Genomic DNA, 6,000 nt, shown 5'->3' with positions numbered 1-6,000 from the left:
ACCATTTTCTTCATATGGCTAAAAGACAATTATATCCCTAAAATACGTGGAAATACATACACTAACTTAATTAACAAAAGACTAAAATTGGCAGGGCAAAAAATAAATGGATGAACAAATTGTACTGTTTATAAGCGATAGATGCTTTTTATCATAGAATATATACATGAAAAAGTCATTATTTTTCATTATCTAATTATTAGTTGTTTAAAAGTGACATTACGGCAGATAACTAATTACAATAATTGATTTATTGAGAAAGAAGACAACTTTTAAGATTGAAAAATACTTTAACTACAAAAAGATATCACAAAATTAAATCTATAAAATGTAGTTTGATGTAATACGTTAAATTATAAAATTATTTTTATTATAAATTAAATTTAATATATCATATATAAAACTATATATCAGTTTATATATTTATTTTTGTGAAATATCTTTGTACGTAATTGTGTATCACTTCTCTTTAAGATTTGAAATCATCTAATATTTATTAACACGATATTTCAAATTATCTTAACTTAAAATTATTAAAGTTATAGTCATTTAAGACAATATCGGATGACGTGCACGGTTTAGAAAGGAGTATTACTATGCATTAAATATTATACATGCTACAGACGTGATTTTTATGAATACAAAATCCTCGAAGAAATCTCCGTGCTGCCAGCCGTAATTACAAGCCCGTCAAGCCACATGCTTAAATAGTCAAATGAAATGAATCTAATCCTAAGGTACGTGTTGCCATTAATTAAGGATAAATTATATATACAAACTCGTGTGTATATATATATATATATATATATTATACACATGATTCACTAAATTCATAAGAACAATCGACTTTCCTGTTTCCATGACTAAATATTATCTTCCTACGTAGGTGTCATGAATTATTATTATTAATTTATCCTTTTAATTAACGGTCCAACGCCAATCATTTTAGAAGCATCGATCGATCTTAATTGATAATGAGATTCTCGACTCAAAACGCCTGCGTTCAACCCCCGGGGCTCATGAACGTACATAGAACCCACAAGAAAAAGAAATCCCCTTTTAACCAAACACATAAAAAAATACTTGACTTGACTGCCATGGTCGTGCTGTGCTGTCTTTCCAACATGCACGTAATTCAAATTTTCTTGGTCATAGGAGGCTGCGCACGTGACCTATTAATCCTTCTAGCTATGTACCTAGCTGGCTTTGTTTCAGTGCACAGATGTCTCAATCCAACGTTAATTTAACCGTCTCAGATCAATCGGGAGCCTAGCTTGCTATCTCAGATCGATTACGGGTCACCTAAGTATTTTTTCTATATGGAATCTTGCGCGCGCAACAATTTCCTCTTCCCTTCCACTTGGTTCATCAATCTTTCCTTTTCACCTGTTTCTTCACATCTTATCCGCTTGTTTCCACGAAATCCACTGCCTTTAGACGACCAAAAGCCCTTATATATATAATATATATAGAACGAGCAGTAATCTGAGAACCCATCAGAAAGTATAAGGTTGCATGCGTAGTACTTCACTTTGAGCTTAGATTTGTTTTAGCCATGGATGTACTTGGTGTTAACAACGTGATGAACAGCAAGAAGCAAGCGAAACGAAGTAAAAAGCCTCTCAAAGTTGTTTACATATCGACCCCCATGAAAGTCCAAACCAGTGCCTCAAATTTCAGGGACCTTGTGCAGGAGCTTACTGGCAGGGATTCCGACACTGCTCGGTTTATGGAGCTTAGTGGTGATTATGCTGATGATCATGATCAAGAACCTCGTAATAATTACTTGCCCGATCAGCGACAACAACTGATCAGAACTACCCCTGATGATGTCGACGAGGCGGCTAAGTTTCCTGATCTTTCAATCATGTCTTTTACCGAGTTGCTGCAGCCGTATTCAGAGGCTTCGTTCAATTCATTCTCTCACGAACATCTTCAGCTGGGCATGCTCAGAAGCTTCAATCCAGTATAGAAAATGTTGTATAAACTTTTTGGTTTCTAAGTTATGAGCTGTAGTTTACACTTGTGTATGTAACAAGTCATAGTTGTTTATTTAGTATGAGTTTATGCTCTGGTGCTGCTTCATACTGGTATATATTTAATGAGATGTGTTGTATCCACGATTTTATAAAAATAAACTCATAAATTATTTATTTTCGTAACCATTCTTATTTCATCATTATAAATTTATCAAATTTTTACATAAAATAAAATAAATAATTCGACTTTTTCAAATCACAAACAAAAATAATATTAAAAAAATATATTCCAACAATATTTTATTTAATTTTCAACTTATATCTCAACTCATCTCATAATTTCACTTGCGAAAACAAACAAAGCTATATCTTTAGGTGATCTGTTTGATTTATTTTACAATAAGACATAACACGTCAAAATAATTTAATTTATAAATTTATTTTTGTAAAAAGATTTTATGGTTGAAGCATTTCTCATATTCGAAAACTTGTTATAATGGATGCGAGGTAAGATCTCTTTCTTCCAGTTACTTCCAGATTGAAAATTGGTTTTTGAAGCAGCTCATATGTATAAAACTACCGAGTGTTCTTCAATCGATTAAACAATGGATTAAGACCTGTTTGCCACCTTAATTCCTTCGCTAAAACCTTCATATCCACATGAGCAGAATGTGTTCATCTCATCCATTAATTCTGCAAGCCATCAAATGCATGTCTTGTTACAGCGACATTGTTTCAAATAACAAGTCTCTGCCCGGTCTTTCAGCAACCACAAAACTTTTGACAAAACAACTGCGTACCTGCCTTCCTCAAAACCTGTTAATATAGTTCAAGTACTTTTCAGCCTTTGATCTCGAGTACTTAAATCAACTTATGTTTGTGATTACTTTTGTATTCCTTTCTTCTTTTTGTGATGCGTTTAGTACCGATGATAGACGAAGAAGGCCAGTGGACTGCTTCATACACAACCTCAACTATATTTTCTGACTTGCAAAGGTCAGATCAGAGTCTTGATCATGAACACGCGAGCAGCGCCCAATTTAGTGGCTGCGCGCGGCTACTCAACCGGCCGACCTGGGGCCATGAGAAGAAGCACCTCCGGGAGTGGCTACAGGGAGAAGATCTGGGGGTGGAAAAATGTGGCGTGCGAGGACAGATGCTCGAGCTCATGTGCAAAATGGCTTTGCTCTTGTTTGTTCATTTTATTAATTAGTTCTGTCTATCAAAACTAATAATTGATACTTTTAATTATCAAATTATATTCTTGATTAAAACCTAATTGTGGGCTAATATTGTGAAGAGCCCATAAGAGATCCAGAAGCCCATTAAGGACTGTTAAAATAAGCCGGCCAAATAAGAAAGTCCAGGTCATATATAGAAGGCCTACTTTATATGTAGGGGTGTAACTGGTCCGGTTCAGTCTGGTTTTAGACATATTTTAGAAGCGAACCGATATATACCGGTTTTGAGATTTAAAGAATCGATACTGCACCGGTTACACCCCTAAACTAATACTTCTAGTTTTACCAGTTTCGATCCGATTTGATCATTTTTTTGGTATATTATATAATATATTATAGTATATAATAAACTAGTTGTAAGAGATAAAATATAATGGGCCCATGGTATTTCCTAGGCCCAACCCAACAAGGAGTAACTCATCTGGAGATAATAAAGAGAGAGGGAAGGAGGAGACAAAAGGCTGAGAATGATGTTAAAGTGTCAGGAGGAAAAGATGAGAGTAGACATAAAGGAGGGGTGATGTGATATAAAGCATAATGAAGTTACACAAAGCAAAGGGGGCATGAGATAAAAGGCAAGGGCACATATTCCTCCAAGGGCTTTTGACTAAGCTTCTCCTCGATGGCTTCTTCAACCTCACGAAATGAGTTCCAACAACGATATCTCATCCAGAAGACATATCTTTGAGATCTATTGTACAATGAGGATGAGAGACCATGAGAGACTGTAAAACAAGCTTATTATAGTGGATTATTCCCTCCCTGAACCCTTGTGGAAGTAGACCCAGTGTCAAACCACGTAAATTTATATCTCATTCTCTTTATTTTCCCTATATTTACTTACTGTTCATGCCATGGATGTACATTGGATATAATACAACTGCACCAGACTACTGTCGAGGGCTCCACACAATACCGATCCAGGTCCAGGCTGAGAATAAACTGAGCGGGGCTGGGAATGAATCTTTCTCCCCTTTCGGATTGTTGTGCTATTTTTATATGTTAACAGTTGGCGCCATCTATGGGATTGACATTATTTTTATATTGGAAGCTGAAAAAAGACGAGGAGCTACGTCGTATTGCTCTGGTCAAAGAATGGGTACACAATCACCCATTTGATGTCCTCTCAGAGGCTCTCATTAGGGAGGAAAATATAAGGGCCTTTTTACCTCATCTTGGTCACACCGTTTTTTACAACCGCACAATTCATGTGCAGTCCAAAGCCACGCCAGCTCGAAAGTGTTTCTTGAATCCTCTTCCCATAGGTAAAGGGGAAGAAAATCTGCATGGAAGTTGTCAGGGTCGACAGCAGCCCAGTGTCCCCTCCTTAATTTCCTTTGGCGTAATCATCGGCGCTGATTGAGGTACAACGTCCTACACCATTTGTGCCTACCCTACTGCCAGCCCCATTTATCCATCCATCGAAACCACCAAAGAGACAAGGGGGAAAAAGTCATGCCATCCCAGAGGCACCGGCTGCTCCTCCTTACCAATCTGTTTTATCACTAAGCCCATCACGGTCGCGGTCCCCATGGTGCCAGCGGCGCCAATGGGCCCTCGTAGGTTGTTTCATGGGACCAATATGCTCTCAATGCATTTCTATGGGGGGTCTCCAAGAATCGGCTCCTCATCAGTCAACACTGGTAGAGCCTTATTCTGAGCTGAACGTGGAAATGATCTCTTTCTCTCCATCCACAACGCAATCTACCATCAAAGGTCAAGTTTTCGAGGGTGCTACTGAGGATTACGTAGGGGGTTCCCACCCAGATGTAGATATGATGTCTTCCCCAAGTCCCATTGCGCCCAGCCGTCACTAGAGGGCCCTACTCCTACCACCACAGCTGTTAATGGAGATTTCGATGATGGAGATTACGTTGATGAATATTACGTTGTTGGAGATTACGTTGTTGGAGTAAGGAGTCGAGATAGACGAGACATATTTTATTCCTGAAAAGTCACACTTTCATTACTAGAATTTATATTATTGACGCGGAAATGTAAATTACAAATCATAAAGTTTTCTAGTGATAAGACTTCTGCAGGCGCTTGGCGTTCTAGAGATGTGGACCATATGCACCCTATCATCATTTAGCTTCAATTTCTGCATGTAACACTCCCGCGACAGGATCTGTTCTCCTCGAATTTCTCATGCTCTCTAAGAGGTCGGAAACTTCATCTTCAAGTGGTAGGTCGACGTCACCGCCCTTAGACTGTTGAGGGTGGGTCTGCTAATTATGGCATTGTATAATGAAAGAGCCTTTACCACCAAGAAATCGACCATGATAGAAGCCGTAAAGGGGGTGTTGCCGCCAAGACAAACAATGTGATGGTCCTGATTGGCTAGACCATTTCCCTAGAGAAACCTTTGAGCTGCATGGGTGCTGGTTGTAGCCAGGCGGTGTCTATCTCCATCCGGGTGAAGACTTCCCAGAAGAGGATGTTTGCAGAGCTGCCATTGTTGACAAAGATCCTCTTCGTGGTGAAGTTGGCGACCAGCATAGTCACCACTAGGGCATCATCATGTGGATAGAGGACCTCCTCCTCCTCGTTTTCCCCAAAAGAAATGACGGGGGTTGGTTTGTTTCTCCTGTACTTGGTGGGGCAATACTCTGCTGAATATGCTTCTCGGTATCTCGCTTGCCTGGCATGCGCCTTCCGGCTGGATAAGGTTGCGCTCCAGACAGTGAATCCTCTTGCGATGGTTTTGATTTCCCCCAACGGTGACCTTTTTTGATGTGGTGCGTGGGGGTGATCATGCTGGGGTCCCTGCGCAGCTACCC

Source organism: Juglans microcarpa x Juglans regia, chromosome 7S (genome assembly GCF_004785595.1).
Source record: "Juglans microcarpa x Juglans regia isolate MS1-56 chromosome 7S, Jm3101_v1.0, whole genome shotgun sequence".
NCBI lineage: Eukaryota > Viridiplantae > Streptophyta > Magnoliopsida > Fagales > Juglandaceae > Juglans > Juglans microcarpa x Juglans regia.
This window is presented reverse-complemented; position numbering follows the sequence as displayed.